Source organism: Poeciliopsis prolifica, unplaced genomic scaffold, assembly GCF_027474105.1.
Source record: "Poeciliopsis prolifica strain line A6 unplaced genomic scaffold, Auburn_PproV2 SCAFFOLD005, whole genome shotgun sequence".
In the NCBI taxonomy this organism is placed as follows: Eukaryota; Metazoa; Chordata; class Actinopteri; order Cyprinodontiformes; family Poeciliidae; genus Poeciliopsis; species Poeciliopsis prolifica.
The window spans coordinates 1,707,501-1,727,008 of record NW_026562380.1 but is presented as its reverse complement, the minus strand read 5'-3'; the positions used below and the strand labels follow the sequence as shown (position 1 = coordinate 1,727,008).

Genomic DNA, 19,508 nt, shown 5'->3' with positions numbered 1-19,508 from the left:
AAAACACACACATCCACAGAGACCAAATTCCTTCAAATCAGACACAATCTACTCTGGTGACAACGAGGATTACTTTTACGTAACCGTGCCATCACTCCAAAGGTCAAACCTACATGTGCAATCAAAGCAAAATCATGCACATCCCAAATTTTCCGGTCCGGGAGAGCGTCTCCGATCACACACTCCCTCCCCATACGCACTCACTCTTAAGTCTATAAATAAAAGGCAGAAGAAGAGAGCAGATTTAGGTCAGCAGACATGCTGCTGCTGATGAGATGGTTCTTCTGCGACGGAGAAAGCAGCCGCAGGATTCTGGTGCCGAGCGTCGACACGAAACCAGCGCCCGCCTTATTACCGCACCTTATGCCTTGATTTTAATCCTAAATTTACTAATCTCAGCCACACTGCCTGCTGTTGCGGTGGAGCGTCGCAGCAACTGGCTCTGCAGCATTTATGTGCCGAGTTTGAGCTCTCTTCCAAGCCCGCCACGCACCAGATGTTCCGATCCAGCTGCAGGCGAGTGGCTGTTCTGAACACAACGCGACAATGTCCTAACTTAACTGATAAAGTCACAAAATCTGATAAATTAAAAAAAAAAAATATATATATATATATATATATATATATATATATATATATATATATATATATATATATGACACTTTATGTTTTTCTATGCTTAACTATGGATGCATCGATTCATTTTTTTCATTTTCAGAACCGATACCCGAGGTTTAGTATCGACCGATATTGATCCGATACATAAAAATTTTTCTTTTTCTATAAACACAGAAAAAGGAGAGAAAAGTTTGCAAACATCAACACCTGAAACATGTAACTTTTCCAGCTTTAAATGCATCAAAGTCCAAGCTTTTTGTCAACTGGGCTAAAATCGTCAGCTCAAAAATACTAACGGGCCAAAAAATAATAATTTTTACATTCTACAACCACATGATAGACAACAAATCAGCTAGAGTCAAAAAAAAAACATCTGGATGTTCTTCAAAAGCTTCCAGCTAAATGTGACACAATTATGCTTTCTATGTTTGGTAACTACGGATGCACCGATCCACGTTTTCCACTTCCAAAACCGATACCAATATCTGAGGTTTTGTATCAGCTGATATAGATAAACAATGCTGGATTGACTTACGACATTTCTTCATTTTTAAAACACAGATATATACGTTACTGAATTACAAATTTATTTGATAATTCTGCACCAGTAGAACACATTTAAACACACCAACAAACTTGGTTATACATGGAAAAACGACAACTTTAATTTGCTCTGTCAGTTCAGTTAGGAATATAACAGCCAATATGAGAAAAAAAGGAAACTGACAAAAATAAGCTGTAACAAACTTTCTTTTAAATGGTTCAAAAGGTGCAATAAGGAATTCTAAATATAATGTAAAATAAAATTTTAAAAAGCATGATTTCCTCAGTATTAGGACTGATACAGATGAATATTTGTGCATCACTATTTGATTTGATAAGCTGTGTATAATTTAAAAAAAATTTAACGGTTGTGAATCTTTTTAGATGCACTCTTTCCTTTTTAGTTACGGACCTTTATGGCAAACAATAAATTTCCGCTATTACTCTTTGCGTAATAAATCTATATATTTAAAACTTGACCCGGATAAGTCTGTGTGTGGCAGCTCTCGAATCCCTGACTGACATGATTAATGATTAATTAACACATCGTTCATAACTGAACAGTGTGGCTGAAAACTTGCCACAATATAAAAGCTTCATATCGGTTGATATTGATCATTATTGATTCACTTTTTGTTTTAAATATTTGAAATACTGCCAAACTAGTGGCTTGTTTAATCCACAGTTGTCACTCCATGAAGTTGTTGTTTATTTTTAAGAAGTTAAGAGGCATAGTGAAGAAACTTTGAACCGCTGCTGCGCAGTTCTCCAACAGGTTGTTGCTAGGTAACCAAAGGACCTGTGAGTTGCTAGGTAACCAAAGAGTGAGTGAGTCAGTTGATGCCACTAACCTAGCTTAGTTCACAGCAAGAGGTTGAGCAGCTAAAGTCTTCCTTCTGATTTCGTCTTCCAAAATGCTGTGCTTTTCTGGATCGGAGTTCACTGAATATTCTATAAGATGCATTATCTATTGATATTGCATCAATAAATATTGCAATATGTATTGTTATTGACTTATTGCCCGCCTCTGTCGATGTCGATTAGTGCGACTCTCCCCAAACTCTTTAATGGATTTCCCTTCATCATCCACTTACAACTGCCTGTGGATCTTCTATCAAACACGTTTTCTTTCCACTCAACTTCCAATTAATATCAGATTCACCACTCTGGTGAACTATGAAGTTTTTTGCAGAGGCTCTCAATATGTTTTTTTTTTATTATCGTTTCTACATAATCTGATTTTTCTAGGAAGTTTTAGCTGCAAATTAGCTAAAATAAAATTAACTGAGATGCACCCGTATAGAAACTCCTGACATGTTTATTCAAATCGGCTCCCATCAAAACAGTGTGCGTCCCGTGGGCCCCTGTCTGGACAAAGTAGGCAGTAGTAGAAGACCTCTTGGGTGACCTACATGCTGCTTGTGGGTGAAAACCAAAGGAACAAGGAGTGAAGAAGAGGTGCTGTCACCAGGAGGTGGCTGCTGTGTTGTGGTGCAGATTACAAAACAGAGGCCCCTCCACTAATACAGCTCCTGGTTGTGGTATGTAGCAACAAAATCCCTCAGAAAACACACATTTATGACACTGAAACTGTGATATGAAGTGAATTAAATGTTAAATCAATCGTGTTTTTGTATACACTTCTCATTGAATTGACTTAAGTGGGTCATTTTATGACGCTTGTATTGTTTTGTACACATAATAAGCCATAAAAAAGTGAGGTCCAGTCACTGAGTGTATTTTGGGAAAGCCCAACTGTCTTTTTTTGACGGTCGGTGGAAAGTTTATCAGACGCTTTTTCTCCGCAGTCTTAAACTAAGAAGCAGAAGGACCGCCCTGTGTCAGTAACTGGAATCCACAGCGGATACACACACAGTAGCAAAACTTCTCCACTACCTTACTGTACTGATACCGAAACACCAGCAGCCGCCGTCTCTATTATTCATTACAAATAGGTTAACGCTCTCACGCCGGTGTGTTTCCCCCCTCTCGGCGTTGTTTAACTTCGCTCCTTTCTTTAAAAAAAACAAGGGGGTCAAACATCGAAACGAAGGCTTACCAGATCCAGATCCGCCGGGGTTCCACAGAGAAACATGAGGGGGTATTTAAACAGTCCCGTCGGCAACAGAAAAACAATCAGTCCTCTCTCACGGAGACTCCGCCACACAATGGCGCTGATAGGAGGAGAAAACAGCGTCCGCTCGTTGGAACGTTGACGCCTTCACGGCCTGTCGGATTCACCGACAACGATACCGTTTTTTAACGCTTCCGCGTTCACGAACAATTTATAAACGAACTAAGCAAAGATTATTAATAAAACGCCATGTACGTCACTGTTTTCCACCTTACATCAAACGTAAAAAAAACGAGCAGTCTGTTTAGAGGCTTCATCAAACGTTTATCTCGTGAAAACGGAGACAAAAAAAGAAACAGGCAGCAATTAATCACTAATTAGTTTAACTATACACTAAACACCTCAACTCGAACAAAAGCGTAATGTTTAAATCTACTTTAGCTTGTTTCTGGCCTGTCAGGATCTAATTAGGTAAGTAAGGGAAATGCACGAGGATCCCGTGAAAGCAGCAGGAGAAGCTGAAACCGAGCAGCTGCCCCGAGAGCGGAGTTTAGCCCCGCCCACATCCAACACCGTGTACGCGGGCACGCGCACTCACATCAAACTCTGTAACTTCAACTGTCAGTGCAAATTAACTGACAAAGTTTGATCAGTGGGTCAAATTACTAAATTAATAAAACACTACAAAAAAATTTAAATAAAATAAAAAATTTACATTCAATGCTATTATAAATTGCATAATTCAGATTTTAATTAAGTCCTACTAATTATGAATTTATTAAATTTGTTGATGGTCACCAGGGGCCAACAGTTCCACAATTATAGATTTCTCTTGTTATTAGTATTAGTAATGATTTAATAAAGTTGCAAATGCAAACAGTAAGTTAGCATAACTAATGAATGTATCCATAAATATCTGCATGCTTAAAATATTTTTAAATGCAGAATAAAACAGGTAAACAAATACAAATACTCACTGTATGATAAAAGTATATAGAATCATTTCAGGATTGGTTTATTTACTGTACAATCCTGTGTTGAACTGAAGACTTTATATAGAATTTACTACATAAATAAATCCTTGAAAAGTTATATCTGTAATAAATAAAATTCCCAACAGATAGAGTTGCATATAAATAAAATTATTAGAAGGTTTCAAAATAATAATTAATATATATTAAATGTGAAAATAAGCCAATGCAATTTGGTGTTCAGAAATCTAAAATAACCAAATAAATTCTTAAATAATTCTAAGCTTCTAAAATAAAATAGATAAATCTATCCATCTAGATAAATAAATCTAGATACATTTATGTTATCTTTGTTTATTAAAGAATATGTTCAAATGTTGGCCATTTGAAAGCATAAAACTATAAAATATACAATATAGGGGGAGAAAAAAAAATTATGTTTCAAATACAGGGAGAATACAAACTTTAAATAAAAAAAGCATTTTTATTCAAAAATTGCCACAATTAAATGGAGAAGCAGAAAGCAGACTATAGCGCAGAGCACTGACTTGTTTTTTTCTGATGTTGCTCCATTTTTGTTTACATTTTGTGAAGAAGAAAGTTGTGTTCAGTGTCTTCAGAGGTTTATGTATGTTTCCCTTCAGTAGTTCTTGGTGCAGCGCCCCCACAGGCGAGGAGGGGAACAGGTTTTTCAAATTATTTGGTTCATTTGACACAATGCAGTGTGAAAGAAACCACAGCAGCTGAAAATGTATCAAATGTTGCAACTTTTGGTCCCCAAGCAAATCTAGCATTCTCAGGTAATATTTTACAAGCAGCCAGTGTTCTAACTGGACCGGGTCGTATTAGAAGTTTTCTAACTGGAATGACTAAAGAACTTCAGCTGGACGCTCTTTTTACAGTTACACCTGTGCTAATGAAATGATGACCCTGGATTGGACCAATTTACCATAAAGTAAACCATTCAGCTGAAAAAATCTTTCTGCAATACATTTATATGCAAAATATTATGAGTTTTCAGCAGGTACAAAGTCTACAAATCACAACATCACATGCAGGCTTGTCGCAATAAGTGATAAATCAATTAATCGCAAATTAAAATGAGCTCAATAATTTATGTTTGCCTGATTTATTATACTCTTTTCCTTCTTTCTTTCAAAAACTGGATGACAAAAGTCTTGAAATATGGTGCTTTTGGTCAAAACAAAGCTTCTTTTTGAAGGACAATTTTGTTTACAGGGTCATTATAATTAATTTTATTTGTTGTTTCATTTATAAATGTGGATATTTAAATGTCTTCCTGTTCCAGTGTTAAATGTTCAGTTTTGAGAACGTGTTTTTGCCATTACATTACTTGAAAATGGTCTCAATGTTATCATTTATCGCAATAACTTCTGAGACAATATATCGTCCAAGTAAAGGTATTATTGTGAGAGGCCTGATTGCAAATGTAAAAATTTTAATGCAGAGTTGAATTCTCCTCATTATTACTTTCTGCAGAGCGTATTTCTGCTTGTTGGTTTCCAGCGGACAGTGAGAAATGTGCACTTTCACTTTTGGAGCTTCCTTCTCCAAAAGTCCAGTCAGATTGTTTATAACCACAGCTTGAGGCAGCGGCGGCGGCTGCAGGCCCGAGTCGAGCTGTGAATATCGAGTATCTGCATCAAACAAACTGTCCAGCTTCAGGGAAACCCTCGGCTGCAGTGCGGCGAGGCTCGTTTGGGTTGCATGAGCGTGTTCCTACGAGTGAATGGAGATCGGATTTTAGGTCTGTCTTCATCTCTCCGGACTCCGAGTTGACTCATGAATGCCGAGTAGCGAGGAGGGATGGCTCTAAATAAAGATTTCAGGTCAAAAACAGGAAATGGCTCAGTGAGCAGGGAGGGCAGGGCCATAGCAACACCAACTGGATAGCAGCGCCGACAGATTCCCTCTCTCCCCCCCTCCATCTATCTTTATTTATTCCTTGCTCTTCTTTTACTTCCTGCTCTGAGCAGCAGCCACATTTTACCACACCGGGTACTCACGTTCCAAATGCATTCATCCAAAGACGTAGCGGCCGTTTTGGTCCATCTTCATTTCCCTTTGTATGAGGCTGAGAGTGCGAACCTGACTCACAGTGAGGTGGCTGCTCTCGCTCGACGTTCAGAGCATGAAGCTACACTCCGCTTCCATCCATCACCGTGTTGCACCTCCGGGTGGTAATGCGCTGGACTGGAGTAGATGACTGTCATCTGAATTAGATCATCAACCATTTTGGGCCCATATAGACTGGCAACACGCTGGGCTCTTTTTCAAAACACAATAAGGATATATTAATGCAACAGATGAAATGATTAATCAGACTAATCATGATGCGGGTGAAAACCGAAGGAACAATCGATTATTGAAATAGTCATCAACTAATTTAGCAATCAGTTAATCGCTAACTGAAACATACAAACTCAAAAAATGCTCAAAGAACAACACACTCAGTGCAATAATTAACCCAAAACTGTACAAAAAAGATATAAATTTAGTATTTAAAGGGACAGTATTATGTAAGGACAATCAACTAACTATTGTAGCTTCAGTTGTTACAAAAATGTTATCCATATCAAATAGGATATGGATAAAACTTGAAACTGCTTTTCAATTAATTCGTGCAAACAATGACATAAAATGCAAGAAATTTTACTTTGAGATGTGTAGACGTGTTTGCTAAATGCTGCTGGCTAGTCTGAAGGAGCTGAGTGAAGGAGTCATAGGGGAGGGCTGCTAGGTGAGGTGGAAGCTCGTTAGCTTAGAAACTGCAGCTCTGAAGCGGAGCGGAGCCTCGAAGGCAGAGCTAGGTCCAACCATGGAGATTGAACGATTTCTCAAGCATGCATGAAAAACCAAATCAACACTCCAGGTGTCTTTTTGATAATGGAAGAGCATGAGGTAAAGCTAAAAAAAAAAAATCAAATTTAACCTAATCTAACATCGTCAGAATAATAAAATGCTCAGGTAATCATTAGACTTCGACTGGGCGATAAATCAGTTTAATGGATTTTGTTGGTTTTGGAAGACAACATTTTTGGGAAACTTATTTTTCCACCAATGCGCTCCATCCATCGGATTTAGACAGTTCAGAATGATGTCAGCCCCCAAGGCAGCCATCTTGTTTTACAGTTTTAAATTCAGGTCACAACTACAAATAAACCATTTATTTGCATCTTTTAATGCCTTCTAATCACGTATAAAAAGGCTTTAATTGTTTAGTGAGAAATCTGCAGAAGCTGCCAATTAGTCTTACATAAATGTCTGGAGCAGATGATGAGGATCCTTTGCACATGAATAGATAGAAGCAGAAATCATTATTAATAATCGTGGCTGTAAAATATAAAAATTCAAACTGATTATTTTCAAGACACTAAAAAAAATTATTGTGTTGAGTGTATTTTTTTATACTTGGGTTGTTTTTAGAAGTAGTAGAAACCTCAATGGAAGTACAAAAACATGAAAAATGTGAATCTTATATTACACGTCCCTTTTAATATTTGGTAAAAATGATTGAATGTATAAAGGCGTGGCAAGACCAACCTTGACATGAACTTCACCATATGGAGAAACTGAGCAATTTGGGAATTTGATATTCAACTTCAACTTATCCACTATCATCATCTTGGTTTTTTTTTACATAAATACTTTTAAAGAGCATTTATCTGATGTTGTGAGCAATTTTGTTGTACATTTGAACAATTTTTCACTAAATAACCAAAAGCAAACCAAAACGGAGGATGCAGGGAGTAATTTCATCTAATTATGGCTTGTTAACATAATAAATGCGAAAAAGATACTTTTAATTTCTCAATCTGTTAAAAAAAATGCCTGGAGTACATGATGAGGATCCTTTGTACACAGATTGAACAATCGTTTTGAATCGAACTGTTTTTTTTTTTTTTTTTTTTTTGAAGCATTTATTTATAGATTTTAACAGAAGAACAAGAAACATACATATGTACACTTACAAAAACCAAAGCACAGAAGAAAAAGGAACATACATACATACATTCATACACTTACAAATACTTAGAACATAAACCTATACCAGAGAAAAACCCAAAGAGCATATACACAGGGTAGACTATAATAATAATAATTTAAAAAAAAACAAAAAAAAACGAGGGGGGCAAGGGGGGCTGCAGCAGACCCTCGATTGACCAACTGTAAACATCAATTTGTCTTACCATATGGCCTTATAGCCATCCATCTTTCCATCCATCAAGTTGGATGTCATTTTGGCACAGCCAAGTGTAAAAGACAGACCAGACCACCCAAAATTTATCAAGCTTATTCTTAGTAAAGTAACTGATTTTCTCAAGTGCAAAGTAGAATGTCATTTGTGTGGTCCATTGTGAATTCCACATAATGTCCTTTTCTTCCAAGAGAGGGCAATGCAACGTTTAGCTTCCAAAAAGGAGACATTAAGTAAGGATCTCAAGTTGTTTGGCATAACAAAGTCCTCAGGATAAATATTCAAGATGCACATTTTAGGATCCAAAGGAACCTTTTTACCAATCATCTGACCTATCACAATCAATACCTCTTTCCAAAATGCTAACACTCGAGGACACGCCCACATACAATGAAATAAAGAACCTTTTTGGGAAGTACATTTAATGCAAGTATCAGGAATGTTAGGATTAAAATTATGCAATTTAGCTGGAGTGATGTATTGCCTAGTCAGCCATTTGTATTGTAATAATTTGGAATTTGTTAGCAGATTGTGTGTGAATCGAAGTGCAAGCTAATGACCATTCCTCACTCGATAAGTTCTCTCCCAAGTCCACTTCCCATGCTTTTAGGATATTAGTCGAAGATTCCTTACAGTTGTCAACCAACAAGGAATAAATTAGAGACACCTGTCCTCTGCCATATAGGTGGCTGATGATAATGTCTTCTAATGAAGACAAAGAGGGCAGATCAAGGTTATTTTGTTGCTTGGATAAAATGAAATTCCGAACTTGAAGATATTTATAGAAATGTTTACTAGGAATCATGTTTGTTTTTAAGTTCTTCGAATGACATAAATACTCTTCCTATAAAAAGATCAGACACCTTAGCTAACCCCTTAGCAGACCAGAGTTTAAAACCTGGGTCAGTTCTACCTGGACCAAAGTCCCTGTTTCCAAAGATGGGTGAGAACTGGGATAGCTGTTGCTTTACTCCCAAATAATCAAGTACCTTTTGCCAGACCAGCATTGTATTTTTCAGAAAAGGATTTTTTGTTTGTTTAATAAGTTTTTTCCTGTCTGATGAGTACAAGTATAAGTTTATAGGAATAGAGATATGCTGGGACTCCATTGTAACCCACGCTGGGGGCTCTTTGGATATAAAGTAAAACATAGCTGCTCTGATCTGGGCTGCCCAGTGAATCGAACTGTTGCCCCAAAAATCAGAACCGAATCGTCAGTAAAAGATTCCTAAACATCTCTGAGTCACAGTGAAAACCCAAAATCTCAGCTGTAAAGTATAAAAGTTAAAGCAGAGAGAGGCATCCACATGCGCTGGGAGACTTGAGGGTGTGTGGCGAGAATATTAACACCGTCGGACTTGGGCGTGGCGCAAAGGGCCAACATGGAGAGGAAGACGGGTGGGAGGGGGCAGGGAGGGGAAGCCAAAAAACACCCAGCTGCTTTCTTTCCCATTCTCTCTCCCTTTCCCTTTGTCTCTACCTCCTCCTATTCTCTCCTTTTGTCTCTTTACCAGTCTGTTTATTGGTGTCCATCTTTTCCCCGTCTGCCCCATGCACAGCTGTTGCCTCAGTCACAAACTCCCCCACTGGAAGGTTTATGAATTATATGAAATATCCACAAATCGCTCTTCATTTACGCCAAATATTTCTGATATGAATGTGGAAAAAAGGTCAAAACAAAGCGAAACAAAAGCCTGTTTGTGTTCCATATAGGTACATACAGAATGCACCATCGTTCATTCTTCCCATTAAATTTTAAACTTTTAAAAATGACTGTAGAGCAAATGTAAAAAAGTAAATTGTAGCTAATTAAATCAGTTAATTGCAAGTCGTTAAAGAGATGCTCCACTTTAAAGAAACTTAAAAGTCAGAATTTTGAAAAGTGCTGCAAACATTTATGAAGTAGTTGCAACTTTTGCCTGTTTTCCCTGAATGAGCTGAATGATTTATGTTTGGAAACATAATTTTGGTTACAAAAACTTTATAATCCATTTTAATGATTGTTGTGTTTAATTATTTTTTAATATTTAAGATGTTTTCCAGTTCCAGTGTTAAATGTTCTTCAGAAATTAAACTGTTTTTGAATGTTGAGGGGTTGAACTTGCATTAATATGCCATTATTATTATTTTATCAGTTCAAAATGGTCTTAAAATGACAACATTATCATTTATAGCAATAATTTCTGGAAATATTTATCATCCAGCAAAAATTGTTATTGTGACAAAATTGCTAAAGAAGGTGGCATCAGAAAGTTGTCTTTAATTACCCTGATATAGATCATTACTTTATTAATAAACTAGATATTCGTGATTAATAGTGGAGGAGATGGTGGTGTAATATCATGTCATGATAAAGGCATTTTGTATCAGTCAATATCAGTCATTATTGATGATTTTTGTTTGTTTAAATATCTGAAATGCTACCAAACTGTTAGCATGATGTTTCCCGCTTTATCCACAGTTTTCTCTTCACACGGCTGTGGTTTGTTAAGCGGTTGGTGGCAAAACCTTATGCATATTTGACTGCTTTTCTTTGAATTTGTGTACAGGACACCTGTATATTTAAAGACATAAGACACCCTAAACTAAAGCCTCTCAGTGCCAAACATTTCTAGCTTTTAAGATTGGGAGTTGAGCCTAAGAAAACGAGAGGAAAAGTTAAACAGAGAGACACAGAAACAGAAAAAAAAAGAAAGGAGGGAGATGTGTTTATTCATGACGGGTTGGACGCCTACAGTGTCAGGTGACTTACAGGAAAGAAGTTGTTTTCTTTCTCTTTCTTTCCCTTGCTCAGTCTGTCCTATTCACCCTCACTGTTTTTCCATAAACCTCCCAGATGAATTGTTGTTTTCTCATCAGATTAATTAATCAGAGTGCAAACGTCAAATTGAGCCACAACTAATGCATCGAAAATGTTTTAAGGTCATGAATTATTTAGCTGGAGATAAATGTTTTCTTGAGTTTCAGCGCAGACACATTAGGAACAAGAGTGAAGTGTTTTTGTTTACTTGATTTAGAGTTGATTTGTGTGAAAAAGGTTAACTGGTTGGTTGAAAACTGGTTGGTGAGACACATTCCAGTCCAACAAGTCACCATTAGCTTTGCAATAAGTAGAAAATAGATTCTTCTGTCTACTGCGCCAAAAACTCAACATAAACCTTTAGTTCAGCGCTGAGTATTTGAGGTACGATTGTAAGAAAATGCAAGTAATACTAGAAGTGAGGATAAAGAGCAAAACTAATAGTAAATATATTTCATACTTGTTTTAGTGTAATTTCATGTGTGCATTTCTCACCCACACACATCCTTGATGCCTTCAGCAATAAATCCTGCAGTTTTGGGGGGATTTTTTTTAAAAGCACAAGTCAAAGTGCAGTGAAAACTGTGTGCAGGGAGACACTGTAGGCCAAAACAGGAAGGTCATTAATCATCGACCGAAAGCGAACCGACTCAGAAGTCATGGAGCACAAGGAAGCAGCAATTCAACTTTAGAGATTAACCGGTTGTTCACCCTCTTCTCTTTTTTTCTAAAGTTTTTCCACACTCAAGAAAACTCTTTTCAAGACTTATGTTCGTGAGAGTCACAAAAGAGCCATTTGGTGTATTTTTTACATTAAAAATGTCAAACAAAAACAGGACAGAAAACAAAAAATGTCATGTAAAATAATCTAAACCAATCCACAACCGTCTTAAAACAATGAATCTCCTTTCTATCTTTACTTTAAGCAGATTTTTTTTCATATTTACAATTTCATAATATACCTTATTCATTTTTCTGCATTTAAATTGTCACTGCAGCAGAAAGTACTGCGTCATACTAATATTTCCTGTGCTATAAGTAACTCCTGAAATCACTATTTTCTTCCACAGGCGATGTGGACACCTGCACTTCGAACAGTCAAACTGAAACAGAGAAAAAGATGCCAATTTTTTAGAAGAAGCCGCTGACTTCCTTCAGTTAGATCTAATAAATAGTTGGCGCTCACTTTAATAAAGAAAAACCTTCTCCACTTCTGTGAGGGGCGGAGTCATAAAAGAGGCAAGAAAAATGTCTCAAACAGTCAAGATGTAAAAATCAAGCATTAAATCAGAATATTTCTTATTCTGTTAAAGGCTGAACGTTTTGTTGTCCACACATGCAAACTTTTACGCTTGTACCGTGTTTTATACTGGAGAGATTTAAGATTAGAGACCCTGACACCATAAATGGTAAGAAAAACTCAAATCCGGAATATAATAAGAGTCAGTCAGAGTTTGAGTGTGAATTAACAGAAACAAATAAATCATACAGCAATGAGAAACTCACTGTTAAAATAGACAAAATACATATGCATAATTTGTACATGTGCAGAACAAACCATGGGGATGGAAGTAGTTTCAATGAAAAAGTTTCACAGTATTAAAAACTGAAATAACATCAGAATCAGAGCAAAGCCTGTGAACACAGAGAGAACTGAGGACTTGGATATGTAAACAACTTAAATACAAAACTTTATTATTCAGACAAAATTTAAGCAGGAGTATTTAGTAATTCATACCAGTCATTTTTAGTCCGTTTTAATCAAACTCTAGTTTGTTTGTCTAGAAAGTCTGGTTTGTTTGGGTATGTGTGATGCATAATTGAACTCTGATGCGTACCGGTTTGAAAGCATATGTGAACACCAAGAAACTCTTCCAAAAAGAAGTGGACTACAATGCAGGGCATTCTGGGTAAAAACAACCAAAACAAACATGAGAGTCAAATGTTGCTTTCACAACAAACGCGTTACGCCTGTCAAAAACCCATCTGGCGTTTCAAGCTTGATGCATGTGCACTTTCAACGCCGACGCGTTATTGTGCGTTCACACAAAATGCGTTTTGAGCTTCAGGCGTGTCTGGTTTACATTCAAGGTTTACATGTTGAGGCGCTTCGAGGCCGCGTTAAAATCCTTCTAGCAGTGTTTTCTGTCGCCGGTCTACTGTCGGATGCACTTGATGCATTAAATACTCCAAATGGTTGAAATCATTGAACCATTTGGATGCGCCTGAACGCATCATAACGTTAGCAGGACAAACCGCTCATTTAAAAAAAAAATAAAAATAAATAAAAGAGAAGGAAAATCATATAATCATTAAAATCTGATTCCACTGTGTTTTATTTGCATTTTGTGAAAAAGGAAGTTGTGTTCAGCGTCTTCTGAGATTTTCATGTCTTTTCCTTCTGTAGTTCTTGTCGCAGCGCCACCACAGGCAAGGAGGGGAACAGGTTTCTCAAACGGTTTGGCCCATTTGACACAATGCAGTGAGAAACTGACTCAAAATGCAACAAATGTTGCCATTTTTGTCGGTTAATCCAACCAAATCTACAAAACTATCTCGGCAAAGGAACTACACTTCAATTAAAGCGGACTAAATAGATCTGGTGTGAATGCATTTTTACACTTTTGTTTCAATATTTCAGCATCAATCTAGTTTTTATTTTTTGTACTTTGGATAAGCGCAGAGTCAGATTCTCCTATCCCTGCTAACAGACAGTGTTGCTACTTCCTCTGTTGCTGCTGCCCTCCTACACCAGGCCAGACTGGCTGAGTCAGCTCCACTGCTCTATCACGATTCAGTCTGACACACTTTCCCTCCCCCTGCCTTCCCTCATGAATCTCTTCATTCACTCCATGCCGTGGTCAAAACTCCTCTTTCTGTTTTCTCCGACTACGCTCGCCGCTTTTATATCTCTCCCTGATGATGCATAAACATCCCCCAACATCAGATACACCCCGTCTTTCTCCTCTGTTCTGCTCTCTCTCTCTCTCTCTCTCTCTGTCTCTCTCTCCCCCTCCATGCTGGCTGTCTTCAGGGCAGCAGAAGGGAAGTGAATGGCTTCAGCCCTCCCAGCTGGTCCCATCACCCAGCAAAACAAAAGAGCGCACACACAAGCCTACAAACAGCTAAGCAACACACACACACAGGTTCACAAGCAGATGAGTTTCTGCATGCTCTCAGTCATTTGCAGACAGATATGCAGATGTACACACATACCCCGCCCCACCTTTGCCCTTCCAAATTTACATCAGCCTCCCCCCGCCTTCATCCACCTCCCAGCACCCGTTTCCAGACACCCGGCCCTTTGTCCGCACTTCTCTCTGCGCGTACAATAAAGACGTATGAACATGTTGGTCTGCAGAAAGATAAAAAAGGCTTGAAGCGCGAAGCCTGCAATAAATCCATAGTTTGTTTTTGTGGTGCATGCATGTTTTTACATTCAGCCATGCAGCTTCCTTTAACTCTGTAAAGATGCATGCAGGAAATCACGCTGCAGAAATCAGGATGGAAGCTTCTTCTGTCATTTTCAGATGTTTGAAATGCAATGTTTGCTAAAGTATCCTCAATTTTCCATCTGACAACTAAACTTTAACATAATTCACTGCTAGGGCTCCAACTAATAATTGATTATTTAAAAAAAAACTGGCACTTTCCACAGATTTTTTACTAAAACACTTAGACATTTTGTACACAGTATTGGTAACACTTAAAACTACAAATAAACAAATAAGAAAATGCTTAAAATGCAATTGCATAGTATTCTTTTAGTGTACGGTTGATCATTTGTAGCAAAAAATGCTGCAAATGCAGCTAAAAAAACTTCTAACATGTGAAAAGTTTGGTCCTTTCTGCCCAACATAATATGATCTGTTAATTATTTTTGGGATTAACCGATTGATAATTAAATATAAAATGGTGCTAATAAGGAGATTTTTTTACAGAATTTGAAGCAGGTGAAGCTGAAAATGCGACTTGTTTAGTTTTGAGTTAAACAAAAAAATTTATTTGCAAAATGTAAAACTTTTTCTTATATTTTTGGCTTTTAAGCTGTTCAGATTAATGGCATTTCTGATTAAAGTTTTCCTTTGAATGTTTTGGAAATTGTTTTATAATCTAATTGACTTGAACTTTCTAAGTGACCTTCCTTGGTTTTCTTGAAGCTGTTTGTTCCCAAACAAACTTCTGCAGCTTTCGCAGAAAAGCTGCATCTTTACTGAAGTGAATTGTACTTTCTTATTGATAAATATTAGAGTGAGGGAATTTGAACACAAAAGCACAACGCACTTTTCAGATTTTATCATTGCTTTTCAAAAATAACAACAATATATGAACTTTGTATTGGTCTACCAACTCACCATCTACGTTTACAGCCTTCAGGGTTCATTGTTTTTTGTTTTAAGTAGAACCAGGCTGAATTACGGCGCTGCGCACGTCATCATCCAGCCGGAGACCCAAACAATAATCTCACCAAATGCTGCTTTGCACCACTGACACGGATATCAGCGCGTTAAATGGCTGCCAAACCATCACAGCAGCGTGGAACAAAGCATATAATCATCAGGTCATAATCATGCAGCCGCTGGAAGCCAAATATTCCCAAATCAGTGCCAGCCCATTGGTTGTCTCTCACTCATTTAACAGATATCCTCAGCTGACTTTATTTTTAATGTGAGAAACCTGAAGCTGCCAAAGCAAAACTTGACGCTGATGAAAGGGAGCACACTCTGCAAAACAACAAACTTATGAGGGCAAAGTTGAAGTTGGTTGAGTCAAGATGAGTGTTTCAAAGCTAAAACATGGTGGTGGCAGCATCAGGATGTGGGGATGTTTCGCTTCCAGCAGTACTGATGCAGTTGAAGCTAGACTGGCTGAGGTTATCCTCATCTTTGGCTGCAGTTAAAGTTACTGTTAAATCTTTACGTTCATAAACGTGGAAAGATTTTCTACATCAGTTCATCTTTGTCTTTTTGTGTCTCTGCTCTGTGATCAATTGGAATCATTTGTTTTTGTAAATTGCATTGATCCATCTACATAAATTAACCGAATTTAAAGTAACGGGATTAAAAAATAACTACCTTCAGCTTCTCAATCTTTTCCTCACATTTAAGAAGTTTGAAATTTGGGCATAACTGAGAATTTTAAACGCGGTAATGACTAAAATCTAGGCGTGCAAAAAGAAATTGGCCCCTAATTCTTCAATTTTACGTATATTGGCTGACACTTTCATGAGAAACCGACCTTATCTACCTCCGCAATTAACATTAGTCACCAACTTAGCAACTTATTTGTTAAGTTTTAAAGGTGACTTTCCTCGTACAGGCTTGGATAGGTCTATGGTCTACTCAAACATGTTCACTACATTTTGTGCAAAGTTTTACATAAGGAGATTTTAGTCTGGTTAGTTCTTCCTATGAGCTGCTTCAAGACGTCTTGACACTTTAAATCCAAAATAATTTGCTGTTGGTCACGACCCTCAACTTGTATCTGAAAATGGCTGCAAACAGATGCGCAGTTATACTACCGTACATCTTTGAAAAGCAGAAGTGGAGCCCCCTGCACAACAAACTGTAATTCAGCAAGAGGTTTCCATCTGACTAAATGTGTTGGAGCCCCGCTTGGGTTGCTAGGTAACAGAGCATTGCCCAGGTTTTCGCCACGGCTCATTTCCAGTCACCAAAACACATAAACTTATTGCCTATGACCAATATCTCAATTTTTACACTCACACCTGAAAATGGCTCCCAACAGATGTGAAATTATACATCCGTCCATCTTTGAAAAGCAGAAGTGGCGCAAACTGCACAACCAGCAAGAATGCAGCAAGTGGTTTCCAACTCACCAGATGTGCAGGTGCCCAGGTTTTTGAAACAACTCATTTTCCAGACACCAAAAAACATCAACCTTCTGCCAAGTTTATGTTTTAAGCACTTTGACTTTTTTAAAAGTAGAAGAGACACAAATGGAAGACCAAATAGCTCCTCTTTAAATTTCACCAACTAAGAGGAGAAGCTTGCTAAGCCTGTTAAGCCAAACAATAGTGGCAGTGCATGTATATATTTGAAAGGTATGTACAGTTTAGGGAAAGACTTACTTAACTATCTCATGTATTTCATTCTCTTCACGCAGCATTTTAGGTGTTTACCACACTTATCAGTTCCTCATCGCTAGAAACTGATAGTGGTATCAATGTGAGTGAAGCTAAAGCGCTATGCTAGGCCCTGAGAGCACATGCTCAGCTAGGAGACGTGTGTGGGAGGGGGTATTCCAACAGAGTACATGATGTAACAGACTACTACACAGGTAGTGCAGCACTGAGTCACTGTGCAGAGGGAGGAAACGTGATATCCTCCCAAAGATTCGCCCTGCGTATGAATGACTTTATGTACATCCATCCATCTTCGCTTCATCCATTATTAATGTTTCAGGTTTTCCTTTTGCTTCTTTCTACTAACGCTGCTCTAACCGACATTCGATCCCACTTCTCCATGTGCATTTCTGCACACCAGCATGTTTGTACACCAAGTTAATGGGCCTCAGACCTGAACTTGTTTTGTCTTGTCTAGCCTGGATTTCTGATTGCAGCACAAAATGTCCTCAACGCTGGACAGTTAGAATACTATAACACGCTGCAGGGTACAAAGAGTGGCGGATATTTATGTTTCCATTTATTTCAGATACAAAAGGTAAACAAAAGTCAGCGTTTTTGTTTTCTTTTTACCAATTTTGACTGTTTTTAAGTTCAAATTTAGATTTGTTAAGTCCAGGCCACTGTGCTTTGTTTGCAAAAAATGCCATAAATTGTGTAAAAATCACATTGATAGATGCATCTCAACTCAGCTGATTAATCTACTGCAGACCAGGACATTAACTAAGACCTTCGTGGTTGTTGCAAAAGTTACTGTAATATGCCTCTAAACACCTTAACAATTTAAATTTTAGAGCATAAATGTAAAAAAAATTGGAACCACTTATGTTTCTTTGTTGTGTTTTTAAACGCAACAATTATCACTGGTGTTCCACAAGGTTCTGTTCTAAGTCAACTTTTGTTTTCTTTCATAAGTTGGCATCATCTGTACAAAAGAGTGACGGCTCTTCTACAAGTCTAAAAGGACAAAAACAATTAGTTTCTAAAGTCGTTTTGGATATATAGCTAGTTATATTTTAGGTTTGTTATATCCACAGCTCTGTTTTTGCACAAATGGCTGAATTCACTGGCATAAATATTGTAAAAATCATGAGAGATGTGTCATAATTCAGCTGATTATTACCAAGTCTTTGACTAAAAGCCTCATGCATATCAACACAGTGTTGCAAAATTACAGTGATTTGCCTCACTGATTATTTTTTAAGTCTTCTTTCCATAATTTTATTGTGATTTTTTTTAGCATATTTGACTCTTAACTGAATCCATTAGCACCTCCACCTGCTAGCAGACCAGTTAGCTTCATCCACACTAGTTTTAAAGCGATTCCTCCAGTCTGAGACCATTCAGACCAGGAGGGTGGGGTTCCTCCGATCTGCAGGTCCATCTTAATAAGCTTACTGCAGGTTCTGCATGTTGGGAGGCTGAGCATAAGGTCAGAAGTTCAGGTCCAGCAGATAACACCGCAGGAGTGGAGGAGATGCAGTGGAGTAACGGCGTTCTTACTGAGGGATTACTGAGTGCCGATGCTATCATCACAACCACTCTCCCACTGTCTATTTATAGTTCACACCGCTCCGTCTCCCTCTCTTTCTCCATCTAATTCTCCACAGTGAATGCCAACTGCATTAAAAGGAGACGATCTGTAACAGGCAGAGAGTCAGAAAGAAAAATGGGACCGGGCCTTTGTACGGAACGCCAAAAATACCGAGAATTTACCTCGTGTTGCATTTAAGGACCCAGAAGATGAAGTAAAAATGTGTAGAAATTGCATAATCTCACACTTAAAAGAGTACAAATTACAATCCGGCAGGCCTGTCACAATATATTAAATTATCCTATGAAGTTATAGAAATAAATTACAATATTGTAATTTTGAGACCATTTTCAACTAATCTAATAATCTAATAATCTCTCAAAGACTAATAAACTTTAATTTTAATTATCCAAAATAAAACAACCAAAAAAATAAATAAATCTGATGGAAATAAAAACCACACAACCAAAATCGTAAATTAAATGGATTATCACAAAATTTCCCTTCCAAAAATAGTAAATCAGCTAAATTGAAATTATATGGCTCATTTTGCTTTATCATCATAATTGATTAATTGCTAAATTTAGTATTGCAACAAGCTTAC

The 19,508-nt window shown here is 37.5% G+C and overlaps 1 protein-coding gene across 2 annotated transcripts in view; it reads right to left on the bottom strand.

Moving 5' to 3' along the window:
- Positions 1–19,508, bottom strand: part of sertad2b (SERTA domain containing 2b) — a 43,948-nt gene that overhangs the window by 19,391 nt on the left and 5,049 nt on the right. The window contains exon 1 of one of the 2 annotated variants that reach the window (XM_055029567.1): positions 3,221–3,317. The exons of the other annotated variant lie outside the window; for it this stretch is intronic. The gene's annotated coding sequence lies outside the window, so the exon portion shown is untranslated. Of the gene's footprint in view, positions 1–3,220; positions 3,318–19,508 lie in introns of those variants that run through there. 2 annotated transcript variants of the gene reach the window in all.